Genomic DNA, 17,537 nt, shown 5'->3' on the forward strand with positions numbered 1-17,537 from the left:
CAGCCTTGTCATCGGTGGATCTATGCGGGCGTGCCGGTGAGGTATACCGGCGTGGAGCACTAGCTTGTCGGTAGTGAGTGGCGGTTTGCACGTCAATGAGTAGGTGAGGAATAGCAGCACTTGAGGAGGAGACAGACATGGTGGCTGGGTGGGTAGCGGTCTTTGTAAGCTAACTACAAAGTAGGACTTGCGGGAATAGAAATGTCCGCTAAAATTTCTAGAAACGTATGGGAGTCTCGCGCTGGCTTGCAAATTTTAATGATATCGACGGTGAAGGCTACCGGTGGTGGTGACTGAGTCTTAAAAAAGATGGGGCCGTAGCACCTAGCGGCGGTGATACTTTATATCTGATGGTGATAGAATTGTACAATGTTAATACTAATTCAGCTGGACCTCGATAGCTTACTAAATACACAGCATAAATTTTACGATAACAGTGGACGCTAACCTGACAATTTATCAGCTGATGTTGCGTAATAAAGACACTGATCTCTAGTATAATGATTTTTTGCTACACATGGCCCCGTTCGCTTGTCTGAATTCTGGAGGAATCTGGATGGTTTGAAGGAATACTGGATGAATTTGTGAGAGAAAAACACTGTTTCAAATAAAAAAATAAGCGGATCAAGCCGGGTTTAAGGGCACGCAAACGGGGCCGGAATCCTTATCTAAAATCCAGATCCCACCGGGATTCAGACGGCACCTATAGCACAGTTCGCCCGTTCGGCTCTGCAACCGCAACTGAAGGTGGTTGGGAATTTGGGATGGCGCTGGCTAGGGTTTCACCGTCTTCCTTAGCCGGTCATCGCTCCCCCCTGCTCCAATCCTTCTTCCGCCCTTTCTCCTCGGACTTTCCCCTCCGCAGTTCCCACCGAAGAAGCTCTCCCATTGCCGCCTTCTCCCTGGCTTTACAATCTGCCCACGCTGCGAGGGAGGGGCAGGTCATGGAGGCGCCCAGGCCGAGCTCCAGGCGTCTCTCCCTGGCTTCACAATATGCCCACGCTGCGAGGGAGGGGCAGGTCATGGAGGCGCCCAGGCCGAGCTCCAGGCGTCCTTGGAAGCCCACGTGCTTGTACTACACCCAGGGCAAGTGCACAATGGTGAGATTGCATCCCTCTTTGCAATGGTGGTCGCTTTTGGCCGTGTTGAAAACGGAGTGGTTCCTATCATATATCTTGAATTATATTAGTTTAGTGCAGATATATTCTACTGTTGACATTTAGATGCCTAATGTTAGCAAATAGAGCTAAGATGGATAGACGTTGATGCTGGGAGGAGAGTTAATATTAGTCGGGGGATCCTTCTTCCAAAGAAGCATTTGGGTTTAGGTCCAAGTATTTTTAATTAACAATAGCACTAAATAACAGAATAGTGAGGAAATTCTGTTAAAAACAAATGAAGTGTAACTGTACCAGCATTGATGGAGTTACACCCCAATTTTGTTTAAGTTGGTAATCGTAATGTGTTGAGCAGCATGTACGAATGCTGGAATTAGGTGTTGCTCTAATTTCAATCAGAGGCGCATAGGATGCTAGCCAGGGAAGTATTCCTTGTCAATTTGAGTTGCTATTATAATGTGTTTTTGTATGATATAATAGTCACTAATAGAGTTATATGGAGTGCTGACAATGTCAAGTGCCTTTTTTATTTAAGAATGGTAGTAAATCACAATCCAACATTCAGATGAGTGAATTCTTGTATACACTGTAGGAATCTTATACCGTATGAATTCACAGAGAGAATAATTTGCTTGCTGTTTAAATGTCCACAAAAGTAAAAGTAAAAGTAAAAGTAAAAGCTTCTGTGACACTTTATATGAATTGCTAACGAGTCAGATAGATTTGTTACTCTTTGTTCTGCGAGCCCAACTTATCGATTAACATTTAGATTAAACTTTGGGCAATATTGAATGATCTTGGTGACAATAAGAATGTATAATCATGTATGGGGCTCAAGTCTTAACAGCAGGCAGATGAGGACAAAGATATGACGACGACGACGACGACAACAACAACAACAAAGCCTTTAAGTCCCAAACAAGTTGGGGTCCGCTAGAGTTGAAACCCATCAAAGCAATCAAGGTTCAGGCATGTGAATAGCTGTCTTCCAAGCACTCCTATCTAAGGCTAAGTCTTTGGGTATATTCCATCCTTTCAAGTCTCCTTTTATTGCCTCTATCCAAGTCAACTTCGGTCTTCTTCTGCCTCTCTTCACGTTACTATTCTGACTTAGGATTCCGCTACGCACCGGTGCATCTGGAGGTCTCCGTTGCACATGTCCAAACCATCTCAACCGGTGTTGGACAAGCTTTTCTTCAATTGGCGCTACCCCTAATCTCTCACGTATATCATCGTTCCGAACTCGATCCCTTCTTGTATGACCGCAAATCCAACGCAACATACGCATTTTCGCGACACTTAGCTGTTGAACATGTCGTCTTTTCGTAGGCCAACATTCTGCACCATACAACATAGCAGGTCTAATCGTCGTCCTATAAAACTTGCCTTTTAGCTTCTGTGGTACCCTTTTGTCACATAGGACACCAGACGCTTGCCGCCACTTCATCCATCATGCTTTGATTCTATGGCTAACATCTTCATCAATATCCCCGTCCCTCTGTAGCATTGATCCTAAATATCGAAAGGTATCCTACCTAGGCACTACTTGACCTTTCAAACTAACATCTTCCTCTTCCCGAGTAGTAGTGCCGAAGTCACATCTCATATACTTAGTTTTAGTTCTACTGAGTCTAAAACCTTTGGACTCCAAAGTCTCCCGCCATAACTCCAGTTTCTGGTTCACTCCTGTCCGGCTTTTATCAACTAGCACTACATCGTCCGCGAAAAGCATACACCAAAGGATGTCCCCTTTATGTCCCTTGTGACCTCATCCATCACTAAAGCAAACAAATAAGGGCTCAAAGCTGATCCTTGATGTAGTCCTATCCTAATCGGGAAGTCATCCGTGTCTCCTTCACTTGTTCGAACTCTAGTCACAACATTGTTGTACATGTCCTTAATGAGCCCGACGTACTTCGTTGGGACTTTATGTTTGTCCAAAGCCCACCACATAACATTCCTTGGTATTTTATCATAAGCCTTCTCCAAGTCAATAAAAACCATGTGTAGGTCCTTCTTCTTCTCCCTATACCGCTCCATAACTTGTCTTACTAAGAAAATGGCTTCCATGGTTGACCTTCCGGGCATGAAACCAAATTGGTTCATAGAGACCCGCGTTATTGCTCTCAAGTGATGCTCGATAACTCTCTCCCATTGCTTCATAGTATGGCTCATCAACTTAATTCCCCGGTAATTCGTACAACTTTGAATATCCCCTTTATTCTTGTAGATCGGTACCAATATACTTCTCCACTCGTCAGGCATCTTGTTCGATCGAAAAATATGGTTGAACAGCTTGGTTAGCCATACTATATCTATGTCACCGAGGCATCTCCACACCTCGATTGGGATACCATCCGGTCCCATCGCCTTACCTCCTTTCATCCTTTTCAACGCCTTTCTGACCTCAGATTCTTGGATTCTCCGCACAAAGCGCCTATTGGTGTCATCAAAAGAGTCATCCAACTGAAAGGTTGTGTTCATATTCTCACCATTGAACAATTTGTCAAAATACTCTTGCCATCGATGTCGGATCTCATCCTCCTTCACCAAGAGATGCTCCCTTTCATCCTTAATGCACTTAACTTGGTTGAAGTCCCGTGTCTCTCTCACGAACCCTAGCCATCCTATAAATGTCTTTCTCTCCTTCCTTCGTACTCAAATGTTGGTAAAGATCCTCGTACGCTCTACCATTTGCCACACTTACAGCTCGCTTTGCAGTCTTCTTTGCCACCTTGTACTTCTCTATGTTGTCCACACTCCTGTCATGGTACAAGCGTCTATAGCATTCTTTCTTCTCCTTAATAGTCCTTTGGACTTCCTCGTTCCACCACCAAGTATCTTTAACCTCGTGTCCCCTTCCTTTGGTTATTCCACACACCTCTGAGGCTACCTTCCGAATGTTGGTTGTCATCTTGTCCCACATATTGTTTATGTCGTCTTCTTCCTTCCAAGAGCCCTCTTTGATAGCCCTTTCCCTAAATACCTCTAACGTCTCCCCTTTCAGTTTCCACCACTTTGTTCTTTCAATCTTAGCTTGTTTATCCCTACGGGCACGCACCTGAAAACGAAAATCTGCCACCAAAAGCTTATGTTGAGAAACAACACACTCTCCTGGTATCACCTTGCAATCCAAGCATGCTCGTTTGTCCTTTCTTCTTGCGAGGACAAAGTCAATCTGGCTACAGTGTTGTCCGCTACTGAAGGTCACTAGATGGGATTCACTCTTTCTAAAGAAAGTGTTGGCTATCATCAGGTCAAAAGCTACCGCGAAGTCCAGAACTTCCTCCCCCCTCCTGATTCCTACTACCATACCCAAAACCTCCATGAACTGCCTCGAAACCTGCGTTTGTAGTATCTACATGCTCATTAAGATCTCCTCCTATAAAAAGCTTCTCACTACTAGGTATAGCTCTAACCAGGCCATCTAAGTCTTCCCAGAACTGTCTCTTAGCACTCTCGTCGAGGCCTACTTGGGGGGCATACGCACTAATTACGTTCAAGACCATATCACCAACGACAAGCTTGACTAAGATAATCCTATCTCCTTGCCTTCTCACTCCCACCACACCATTCTTGAGGCTCTTATCAATCAAAACTCCTACTCCATTTCTATTCGCGACTGTCCCTGTATACCAAAGCTTGAAACCTGTATTGTCCACCTCCTTCGCCTTCTGACCCTTCCATTTAGTCTCTTGAACGCATAATATATTTACACGCCTCCTAGTCGCGGTATCAACTAATTCTCTTAACTTACCTGTAAGTGACCCTATATTCCAACTACCTAAACGGATCCTACTTGGTTCGACTAGCTTCCTTGCCCTTCGCACCCGTCGACTCAGATGCGAAGACCCTTGCTCATTTTTCACTACACCCGGGCGCCGATGTAGCGCGCCACTAAGGAAGCGACGACCTGATCCTTGGTCACTTGACACCATGCCCAGATCACGACACGGCGCGTCACGGGGGTGACGACCCGGCCCTTGCCCATTTAACACTATACCCGGGTTCCGATATGGCGCGTCGCTAAGAGGGTTACGCCCCAACGATATGAGCCATCCAAAAATTACAGAGATGGAACCATCGAGAATTTTGCATGCTGACTTGGAAAAAGGTAGAATTCACCATGGTGAGGAACAGTGAGGTACCTTACTGCTTAACCGTATAAAAGAAAACACTACAGGGCTTAGCGTTTTTTATATAGACAAGAAGATGACTTGTGACCATGATCTTGGATATACAAGCAACTCCAGCAGGGTCCCTATGTAGGCTCCCATCCTACTTTTAGCACCGAGAGGGCAGAAACCTACTGCAGGTCTGCAGCATGACCTCAGCCCCCCCAAAAGTAGCAGGCCCTCAAAATCATCCCTCATTCCTGGCTCTGGAGGAGACCCCTACTTTTCAGTTTGTGGCCTTTCATCTCCCTCTCCTGTTCGCCGCTGCCGCTGCCGCCTCAGTCAGTCCCCGCCGGCTAGATTCGCCCCATTGGCCCCCGGCCGCCCTCTTGCATTGGTTCTTCAGTCCTCACGCACCCTCTTGCCCGAGCACCTCCCATTGCTGTGCATGCCCCTCCCTCCGGCTGCCTCCAATGTCCATGCAGGCTACCACCGTTTGTGTTAGCCACCGCTGCCCGTGCTTCCTCCCCTGATCGACCACACATTCTCCCCCGACTGCCTCCACTGCCCGCGGTTCCTCCTCGGCTGCCTCCACTGACCTCGACTGCATCCACTGACACAGAGCCCCTCCCCGTTGCCTAGGGCCCTTGCCTTGAGGTCCTCCCCCCACTGAGCCTGCTGAACGAGAACCTGAGCGGGGACATTGGCATGACACCACGCCATGGGGCTCCAGGCAGCATGTAGCAGGGATAGGAGTGTTGGCCAGGTAAGACAATCAAAGAGTGGGGAATTTTGTTCTGCCAGAGGGCAGCTTGGCCATAGGCCGCTTATTTCATTATATAGCAAAAGCATACTTGGTTTACATGAAAGAGTTCAACCACTACAACATATTCTAGTGCATAAAGTAGATGCTACCTGGATGCTAAGGCAGCAGCTGTAAACAGCATTAAGTGAATAGTAAATAGCTAAAAGTAGATGACTAGATACATAGAGAGCAGCACTAGGCTTAACCCTCATTTCCCCCCCTAAGCCTTGTGCTCAGCCTTGGAGGTGATCTGCCTTAGCCCAATCCTCTCCCTCATCTCTTGGAACTTGGCCTTGCCCAGCGACGTGGTGAGGATATCAGTAGCTGATTAGTGGTTGGAATGTGGATGGCCTTGATTCATCCATCTTCTAGGCAGCTCCGGATGAAGTGATACTTGATCCTGATTTGTTTGCTTCTCTCATGGAAGACTGGATTCTTGGCCAGAGCTAGAGCAGACTTGTTGTCCACCTTCAACTCAACCACCTCGACATGCCTGCCGAGAAGCTCTCCCAACAGCCGTGACAGCCACAGAGCTTGAGTTGCTGTAGTGGTGGTGGCGATGTACTCGGCTTCACAGCTTGATAGAGACACCACCTTCTACTTGAGGGATTGCCAGCTGACCAAGCAGTTGCCGAGGAAAAACATGGTTCCGCTCGTGCTCTTGCTTGTGTCGATGTCGCCGGCGAGGTCATTGTCGCAGTAGCCGACGAAGCACGCTGTGTCGGGCGCCCTGGTGTAGTGAAGACCCTAGTCGAGGGTGCCCGCCACATACCGAAGGATGCGCTTAACAACCTGCTGATGCTCCACCATGGGCCGCTCCATGAACCGGCTCACGAATCCGACGGTGAACGCCAAGTCCGACCGAGTGTGCACCAGGTAGCGCAAACTGCTGATGAGCTGCCGGTAGTGTGTGGGATTGGCCTCCTCCACCATGCTGTGCCGACTGAGCCTCAGCCGTTCCTCCATTGGAGTTTGGGCTGGATTGCAGCCAGCCATGCCGCTGAGCTCGAGGAATTTTGTTCTGCTGATGAGCTTTGATACCAATTGTTGCCCAGGTAAGACAATCAAAGAGTGGGGAATTTTGTTCTGCCAGAGGGCAGCTTGGCTATAGGCCGCTTATTGCATTATATAGCAAAAGCATACTTGGTTTACAAGAAAAAGTTCAACCACTACAGCATATTCTAGTGCATAAAGTAGATGCTACCTGGATGCTAAGGCATCAGCTGTAAACAGCATTACAGTGAATAGTAAATAGCTAAAAGTAGATAACTAGATACATAGAGAGCAGCACTAGGCTTAACCCTCAAGGAGCAGGGGAATAAGAGATGGGAGAAAAAAAATAAAAGAGTAAGAGCTGTGTGAGTGCGTCCTAGAAAAGTAGGGGTGCAGCAGGGACAGGAGCAGGGGAATAAGAGATGGGAGAAAAACATAAAAAAAGAATAAGAGCTATGTCACTGACAGTTGCGTCCCAGAAAAGTAGGTACCCTGATTTGTTGCTAGAGTTGAGACTAGAAAACTGGTCACCCAAAAGTAGAGGAAGCCTCCAAATCAAAAGTAGGGGCTATTGCTAGAGTTGCCCTTAACCACATAGGAAACCAAAAGTTTCTTGTCTAATGGGTTTTGAGTTTCAGCAGGACTGAAGACTTCTTTAAAAAAAATCAACATATTTATAGGCTTATCAATCTCTTGTTATTTTCAAACCATAGCTGCATTTATGATTATGCCATGAAAATTATTTCCTACCAGTATTTTTTATATTTCTTTTATGGAACTAAAAGGCTTGTTGTAGTGACAGAAATATCTAGTTTTATATTTTTGAAGCATACGTTTTGTTATAGATCCTGCTCTAGAATTATAATTCTCAACATTTGAGGGAAAGAAATTAAGCCAAAGAAATAAATCACCTGGCCTACAAAATGGTATTGACTGTGGCTTTAGTGCATGGCTATGTGTGTTTGATGTTTGGACATGTATATTGGGAGTTATTTGGAACGTTTTAAAATTTTGCCCATTTTACTCATTCCACTGACAAGACAAATAGTTTATAGTCAAGAGTGGAGTAAATGAAGATTTTGGACCTTCCACTTTACATTTTGATTCCTTTTTTGCCTCTATTGTAAAGAGGACATGTTAATCTCGTAGTTCCTCTTGATGGTTTGACATGATGGGAAGCTATGTGGCTACTTTATTATCATATAACCATAATGCATATGCATGGTTCGTTATGCATAGGTAATCATAAAACCTTACTGCTAATGTAAGTATGTGACTAAGTTGAATCCTGTTTTAAAACTCGACTCACAAGTATAATGCATATTGTTCTAGACCTTACAAATTGTTAGCAGCCATCCAATCATATCATGCATCAGCCATGAAAGAGGCACGTGAGGAAACATAAACAACTGCCACAACGTTGGTGAACTTTCAAACAGTGCTACTCTGCCCTTGGTGCTTTGAATGTCTTTTGCTGTCTAAGTGCTTTACCAATGGTTGGCTGTTGGTAGGTGGTAGCATGCCCATTTATCCTTCCAAACTTTTACCTATCCTAGCCTTTTTCCATGGTTCTTAATTCTTACTGCAAAAACGGTCTCAGCATCTTCAACCATTTACTTTGAGTCATTTCTTAAAACGCCCTTGATGCTTGCAAAATGCATTGGAAGGAAGATGGTGAGCATGTCTACATACAAACAAAGAGGCGAAGCTAAAAAAATATATTTGCTTTGCTAGAATCTAGATGTTTGGATTGGATGGGTATCAAAAACAGTTTTATCAAGTCGTCTGGTCGATCCTAGTTGCCATGGGACTGACTAGGAGACTAGTCGCGATTAGTCGTCAACCAGGGCGAGGTCAGTCCTAGTCATCCTATAAATGTCAGGACTAATATACCAAATATATGCTAATTGGGCTGAGAAACATGCAGCCCATGTCCTAACCTGCCCAGCAATTCCATTCTGTTCTGGTGGTCCAGCACCAGTCGTCCGACTAATCGTGATTAGTCAACATCTAATCGGATGACCAGAAAACTAATTAGCCTAATCGAGTCGTAGCCCTTAGTTGAGTCCAGGATATTGACTAGGACGACTAATTGTGATTAATCAGACGACTTGATAACAATGATTAAAAACAATAATCTTATTGTGTAGGAATTCTACAAGTTGGTTCAGGCATCCAAATATCAGTTCAGGCATCCAAATATTACTATCTGATTTGGAGCATATATGTGTGCCAGGACCCACCTCCACAATGTGAGGTGATAGATATCTCTCAACCTTATATACTACATAGATTTAGTGAACTTAGCCGTCTTAAACAAATTACTCAGCTTCTCATTGTTGTGAAACCATTAATGGAACTTTCTAAACAAAAAGATGCTTAAAGTGGAGGGACCAAAATGTTGTTTTACTTTTGCAAATATTAATTAATATGTTTCTCAATGTAAAACAATAGATAGAAACAATCAGTCTTTATTAATATGTTACACCATTCATTATGAAGATGTAGCACTCGTAATGTATTTGACAAGTACTGTTGGTGCATGGTCTCCTATAATTGATGTTAGCTGTTTGAGGAACCAGTGAGTAAAACATCACTGGTCGAATCTGTGGAGTAAATTCTGAGGTTAGGTAACTCATGCACCTCCTTCATGTCATTTTGCTAAGTAAAGCAGAGATAAAGCTAGGCAAGAATAGTTCTGGAAACCACTAAATTTGTAGAAGCCATGCTTCATTTTATGTTTGGATGTGACAAACAGAAATATGAAATATCACATAGGAAGAGAGATATGAGTTGATCTCTTAGAAACTCATAGGTATGTTTCCCTGAAAATTTAGATGGTTGATATTGTTAACTTTGAGCTTCATAGAACAATGAAACATATTTTAAATTAGTTTTGAACTTAGTGGCACTTGTAATTTCGTTGCTTTTAAGTAACGAAATTCAGGCATGGCCCGTGGTGGGGAGAATGTTTAATTTCTCAATTACTTTTGCATTCTTGATAATGTGATCTATGTGCCCCTTAAATAGTATATATTATTTTCTTAGATGCCCGATTAATCACGATTACTGTCCAAGGCTACACTTTACAACTGTTCTTACCTTGTATAACATGACTATCATTTGGACTCGTTCTTTTTTAGCACAAATAGAACAAGTATATTGAGATAATTTTGGCTTTGTTACATTTTTTCTTATATTATTTTTGTTGGTTTACAAAGACACTAACTCTTACCTGTTAACTGTTACGATAAAATGATTTTAGACACTTTGGTAACTTTCTATTTTCGGTCCTTTTGCAGTTAAATATTTTTATCCTCGTCTTATTGATTGAAGCATTGTTGTTTTGGTTGTTAAATGTTACATTAATGCTTTTGGGCACTTCGGTCACCTTTGTTTTTATGGTCTTCTGCAGTTAAAGATTTTAATACTTGTCTTAACTAGCAAAGCACTATTATAACTAAATATTTTAGTTCTTCAGATGAATGATGCTATGCATCTGGAGAAGTTCGGTCACAATTTGAAGATGGACCTTCCAGTGAATGCACCAGCCACAGATAAATTGAAGCCTCAGAAACTGGAGTATTTTTTGATTCTTGATTTGGAGGGTAGGGTTGAAATTCTTGAGTTCCCAGTCGTGATGATTGATGCTCAAAGCACATAATTTATTGATTCATTTCACAGGTATTACCTCATTTGTAATTACTGATAAGAGATTGCCCGTGCTGTATATAACTTTTATATAAGTGATTATCACTATGCAGACCATATGCGAGGTTCGAAAGCTTGTAACATTATTCTCTCTATTGTTTTTGTATAAATGATTTGGTAGTATGATCTCAGTTTGTTCAAGAATGTAAGGTCCAAACTTAACGATTAATGCACATCCTCATATATATATTAGTCAGTCCACACCGTATTGTACACTTAAGTGGATTCTGATATTATTGCTGTACTTCTATTATTTTTCTGAATTGGCCTCTCTCCTCTCTTGTATGTTGATAATAGGTTTGTGCGTCCAACTGCAATGAGTGAGCAAAGAACAACAGAATACATAGAAGGGAAATATGGAAAATTTGGGGTTGACCGGTATGTTTAGCATCTGTCACTATTATGTTGCTCTGTTCAGTGTGATTTATATGATTCAGAACAATTTCAACAAGTGGTACATCGACTTATTCTGTTATTGGTCAAGGAATTTTGTTTAAATTAGTTAACTTGGTTCACTTAAGAATTACTCCATCCTAGAATGATCTTAGTATTTGGTTTTGAAAAAATAAAATTCAAGATTGATCTCTTCATAACATTTGGAATCATGAGCAGACATTGGCTTTCGGCTGTAGTGAATGGCAGTCACATGATCCAATTAGCCTCAACTATGTGCATACATCTCTTTTCTCTCCTACAGCATGACCAATCATTTACTATGCTGTAGTAAATGGCTAGGAGAGAAAAGAGAGGTTGATAGGATCGGTGACCCTACCGTGGCTGCGTAGTGCGTAGGGGTAGGAGATGGGAGGCCGGGGTTGATACCCCCGGTGGCAGACGGGAGCCATGGTGGTGCTAGCGCAGGGCGGCGGCACGGCTAGGGCGAGAGAGAGAGAGAGGGGCGTGTAGGTAAGGCCCTTGAGGCCAGGCAAAGATAATTGCCTTGCTTAATTTACTCAAACCAGTTTAGAGGCATATATCCACTCCTAACAAATCAATCTACATCCTGATTTCTAGGAAATAAAAGGAAATATCTAAAAGGGAAATATCTCATCTCCTGGGCCGCCTGCCCCCACTGCTGGCACGGCCCCTAGCCACTGGTGCGAACCAGGTGCTGGTAGGTCACGCCGGTCATAACAGAGGTATGCAAGGTTTGGTATGCAAGCCATCATTCTCCATTTACATACCTCTCTTTTCTCTCTAGCCCACACAACTAGTCCATTAAATGGAGAATGATGGCTTTTCACTTCGCCATGGTATCTGGGTGAAACCAAATATGATGATCTTTGCTGGATGGATGGAGTATTGTCAGTTTAGCCATTGATTGTTGGGCTTGAGTAATTTTGTTTCTACCAATTGTGAGTTTTGAACTTCAGTTTGGTATTTTGTAAACTAAGATCTATTTTAATTGCAGGTTTTCTTTTCTATCTATAATAATATTAAAGAATCAAAATATCTCCCCCATTTTTTTTTCTCCAGGCCCACTCTCTGAGTCACGAATGCACGTACGCTCCCTAATCCCATGTTTGTTGCTGGTTCCATGCCCATGTCGAACACTTCGCCGCAACCTCCTTTCCCGTGTCATACAAATAACTTAAACAAAAATCAAATGCTCCACATTGAATTGAAATGAATACAACAATGCTACAAATCGAATTGAATGTGGAAAATCACAAATCCAAGGACAAAGATTGCATCTTGGATCAGGTCCTTCCCAGAGTCTCGCCAATCCCCGAGGCCATGTGGCAACCGCCGCACTCTAGCCTCCTGGAGAGGTTGCAGCCGCAAGGGGGGATGTGAGCCTGCACTCTCATAGATCTGGGCCCATCCTCACTGATTTTAGGCTAGACCTGCTGTGGTCGCCGCGTATAGAGAGGAAGGAGACATCGCTGCTCTCTCCCTACTGCCAGGTGCTGCTGCCATTACTGGTACAGGAAGAGAAGGGGGGCAGGCCAGCAACCATCACATTGATGATGAAGAGTCTTGCCCACAGATTGGAGCTGCCGGATTGGAGCTGCCCCCACAAATATTTGGTGTCAGCGAAGCCATGGATGACCTGCAAGATCGGAGTAGGGCGAAGGTGATAGAGATCAGGATTGAACTTGGTTGACCGGAGGTGAAAAAGAGGAAGAAGATTAGCCTTACTTGGGTCTTGACTTCGCATGGAGGAGTTTAGGGTCACAGTGGAGCTCACCACTGGCGAAGACGAATTGGGTCAGCTCAGTTGTTGTTTTTTTGAAAATAAATACAGCAGGGGAGGCCCCCACTGTTAGCATTTTATTAAAAGCAAAACAAAACAACTGTACAGTTGTGCAAAGAGCACAAGAAGGGAAAACTAAACAGGCAAGAAAATGAGGCCAGAGAGCTAAAAAACAATAGCAGCCCGGGGGAAGACCCACCAACATCATCCCAGGGAGGCTAAAAAGACAAAAAGACCGAACATTTAGATCGCAAAATCTAACAGCTTGTATTTTAGCTTCATCTAAAAAAACTTTGCTTCCAGAAGTTGAAGGAAGAGCGGCCTCGATCAAAGATAAAGTTGTTCCTTTGCTTCCAAATTTGCCAAGCTCCTATGATGAAGATCTCCATGAAGGGACTTCGGAGATGCTGTTTAGCCTGAATTATCATCTGGAAGAAGTCAAATCCCATTGGATGCCAACAAGCTTGGCTGAAAGGGCATCCAAAGAAGAGGTGGAAGGCAGTTTCTTCCAAATTACAATTACAAAGGACACAATTGTAGTTGTTCCCTTCCAGCTTGTGCTTTTTCCTTTTGATGATGTTTCTTGTATTTAGCCTATCCATTAGAAATCTGCGGGCACCTAGGCACCGAGTGTGGGCATCGTGTGCGCGGCTTCTAGCCATGTTGTGCCGCGACGGTTGCCCCTCAGTCTTTGTTGCCGCACCTACGCAGCCTGTTCGTTTGGCTGTGGCTTGTCGTAAACGATCGTAAATTTCCAGCCGGAACAGTATTTTTCTCACACAAACCAGCCAGCAGTACTTCTTCACGAACCAGCAACGATACGAACCAGCCAACCGAACAGGCTGACGGTACTTGCGCCCGCACATGACATCTCTCCCTGCCTGTGCAGACAGCTCGTCCTCGAGCTGGAACTTGGGGTAGAGCTGCTGGAAATCAGACAGCGGCATCCATGACGTGCTTGAAGCTCCCTGTCCTTTCCACTGCACTAGGACCTGTTGAACTCCTCTTGCCAAACGACCTTTGAGCACTGACTCTGGCTTAGTGCACACACGGCCATGGCTGATTGCTGGCAGCTGCGGTTGTGTGGCCGGTGGTGTTCCCTTGAATGGCTTCGACAACCCGACATGGAAGACATTGTGTAGCTTTGCTCCAGCCGGTAGTTCAATGCGATAGGCGACCTCCCCAATCTTTTTGAGGACCATGAAAGGACCGTAGAAGCGAGGCCCAAGCTTGTTGTGCCCTTTGTTGTCCATGGAAGCCAAAGGACGGTGTAAACGGCGCAACCAAACTAAGTCCCCTACCTGAAAGTCCACTTCACGGTGCCTCTTTTCATACTGAGATTTGTGATGTTGGTCCAAAATAGATCTCAGATTTAGATTTGGGAACTACTAGAGGGCAGCTTGGCCCTTGGCCGCTTGTTGGAATTGGAAATGCAATGGCTTCAGTTCTTACAGTAGTACTGCCTCTGCTTTTATAGGCAAAGGGCCTCTCTACATGCTCCAGTATATTCTAACCACCAAAGTGGATACTGAGCATTTTTCTATTATAAGGCTTGGAAGCCAAGGAAAGTAAATTGCAGAAAAGTAAGAAACAAGTGCTTTGACACTAGGCTTATCTATCAATTCCACTGTTCGTCTAAACGGTCGTTTAGCCCGTTTAAACACCGTGTAAACGCTACACGGTGGTCCGCCGTTTCCGTTTAATCACCCGTTTACTCCGTTTAATTGGCCGTTTAGCCCGTTTAATGGGACGTTTTGCCCGAATAATGGCTAAACGGTAGGTGACCGACTGTTTACCGTTTAACGTTTAGGAAAACACTGATCAATTCTCCCCCTAAGCCTTGTGCCGAGCACTTGTGGTGATCTGCTGTAGCCCAATGCTCTCCCTCATCTCCTGGAATTTGGACTTTCCCAGCGACTTGGTGAGAATTTCAGCCAGCTGATCAGTAGTGGCAATGTCGCTGGCCTTGATGTTCCCATCCTCCAAGCAATCCCTGATGAAGTGATACTTGATGTGGATGTGCTTGCTTCTTTCATAGAAGATAAGGTTCTTGGCAAGAGCCAAGGCAGACTTGCTGTCCATCTTCAGCTTAACCACATCCACCTTCCAGCCAAGGAGCTCTGCCAGCATCCTTGACAGCCATAGCGCGTGAGTTGCTGCAATGGTGGTGGTGATGTACTCCGCTTCATAGCTTGAGAGGGGCCACCGCCTTCTATTTGAGGGACTGCCAGCTGACCAAGCAATCACCGAGGAAGAACATGGTTCCGGTTGTGCTCTTGCTGGTGTCCACGTCGCCCGCGAAGTCGCTGTCGCAGTAGCCGACGAAGCGCGCTGTGTCGGGGGCCCTGCCGTAGTGAAGACCGTAGTCGAGGGTACCCGCCAGGTAGCGTAGGATGCGCTTGACAGCCTGCAGACGCTCCATCGTCGACGACTCCGTGAACCGGCTCACATACCCGACGGCGAACGCAAGGTCCGGCCGGGTATGGACCAGGTAGCGTAAGCTCCCGATCAGCCGCCGGTTGTGAGTTGGATCAACCTCCTCTGCCGTGCTGTCCTGACTTAGCTTGAGCTTCTCCTCCATTGGGGTGTAGGCCAGATTGTAGCTCGTCATGCCACCCAGTTCGAGGATGCGTTTGGCGTAAGTGGGTTTGGCGGAGGGCAATCCTACTAGTGTCCTGGCGCACTTCGATGCCGAGGTAGAAGAAGAGGAGGCCGAGGTCACTCATGTCGAACGCCTTCTTCATCTGCGCCTTGAACGGCTCCACCTTCTGCTCTTCAGCGCCGGTGATGATGAGGTCGTCGACATGGACGCCAACCAGTAGGACATTGGGTCCGCTGCCCTGCCGGTACACCGCAGCTCATGCGCGCTCTGCTTGAAGCCCATCTTCTTGAGCGTGGCTTCGAGCTTCGCGTTCCAAGCACACAGTGCTTGCCGCATGTCGTATTGGGCCTTGCAAAAGCGGTACACACCTTGCCTTCTTCTCCGGCGACGTACACCTCCTCCTTGAGATCGCTGTTGAGAAAGGCGGACTTGACGTCCATGTGGTGGACTTGCCACCCCTCTTGAGCCGCCAGCGCGAGGACACAGACTGACTCCATGCGCACCACTTGAGTCCATCCCCTCTTGCTGGACGAAGCCGCGCGCCAGCAGCCGCGCCTTGTGCCTGATCACCGCGCCCTGGTCATCCTTCTTGAGCTTGAACACCAATTTCAGGGTGATGGGGCGGTGGCCGTCGGGCAATGGCACCAACTCCCAGGTGCGGTTTTGCCCGACGGACTTGAGCTCCTGCTCCATCGCCGCCCGCCATGCCGGATCACCTTGTGCCTCGGCAATAAGTGGTTGGCTCCACCGGCGTGCGTCAGATGAAGCTGGCGAAGAGCCGCTCTGCCTGGTCTGGTGAAAGACTGGTCGCCGAGGATGTTCGCCACTTTGTGGTATTGGAGGGGCTCATCGTCGTAGTAGGCGTCCCGGTGGTCTTCATCGTCCTCCAGCGGCGGTGGCGCGTACTTGATCTCCGGCTGCCCTGCGTGTGCTGGTGTCGCACCGGGCAAAGTAGAAGATGCCGAAGTGGTCGGCTGGGGTGCTGAACTGGTCGGTTGAGGTGCCGGAGTGGTCGGTTGCGATGTTGGAGTGGTCGACTCGCGATGTTGGAGCGGTCGGTCTGCGGTGCTGGTGTGGTCCGCGTTGTCGTCGATGAGCTTTCGACCGCTGCCGATAGTTTCCGAGCTCCCATGTATTTGGTGATGGCGAGCGTGGCGGAGCAGATGGAGTGGTCAGCGCTGGTGATGATGACCCCAGACATCGATGAGAATGCACCTTGTGACCCGTCGTCACTGCCTTGTCCCACGTTAGCCGTGTCCTTCATCAAACACGACGTCGCGCGCCACGCTGTACGCGCTGTGTCATGGGGTCGAGCACGCGGTAGGCCTTAGCCCCTTTGCGTAGCCGATGAAGACTCCAGGCGAGCTGTGATCGTCGAGCTTGTTGACGTGGTTCAACTCCTTGACGAAGGTGAGGCAGCCGAAGACACGCATGTAGCTGACCGCTGACTTGTGCCCGTGCCAGGCCTCATACAATTCTCTTGCCGTCGAGCGCCTTGGTCGGCGAGTGGTTGAGGTGCACAACGGTCATCACAGCCTTGCCCTAGCAGATCGTCGGCGTGCCGCGCTGCTTGAGGACGCGCGCTGCTGCCACCACGTCTGATTGCGGCGCTTGACCACGCCGTTCTGCTGCGGTGAATATGGGGAGTAGTGGCGTTGAACCCCCTCGTCAGCGCAGTATGCCGCGAACTCAGCCACCGTGAACTCACTGTTGTTGTCCGTGCGAAGCACCCGGAGCTTGCGGCCGAACTCCTTCGCAGCAACGCTTGATGGTGTCCGCAACTACCGCCTTGGTGTCGAGCAGCACGACCCACATATAGCGGGTGGCGTCGTCGACGAGCGCAGGAATTAGGCATCATCCTAGGCGGGACAGTGTCACAGGACCGTAGAGGTCACCGTGCACCAGCTTGAGCTTCTCGGTGGCGCGGTAGGAGGCTTGAGCGCGGGGCCTCCCACGGACCATCTCCTTGCCGAGCTGCTTCAGTGCTTGAAGTGAA

The 17,537-nt window shown here is 46.6% G+C and overlaps 1 long non-coding RNA gene across 1 annotated transcript; it reads left to right on the plus strand.

The window, feature by feature from the left end:
- Nucleotides 1-704: 704 nt before the first annotated feature.
- Nucleotides 705-11,265, plus strand: LOC136534183 (uncharacterized). Its single transcript, XR_010778686.1, has 3 exons — nucleotides 705-1,100; nucleotides 10,513-10,715; nucleotides 11,040-11,265. It is a non-coding gene; the product is annotated as an uncharacterized lncRNA (long non-coding RNA).
- Nucleotides 11,266-17,537: the final 6,272 nt, after the last annotated feature.

This window comes from Miscanthus floridulus, unplaced genomic scaffold (genome assembly GCF_019320115.1).
Source record: "Miscanthus floridulus cultivar M001 unplaced genomic scaffold, ASM1932011v1 os_1617, whole genome shotgun sequence".
NCBI classification, from domain to species: Eukaryota; Viridiplantae; Streptophyta; class Magnoliopsida; order Poales; family Poaceae; genus Miscanthus; species Miscanthus floridulus.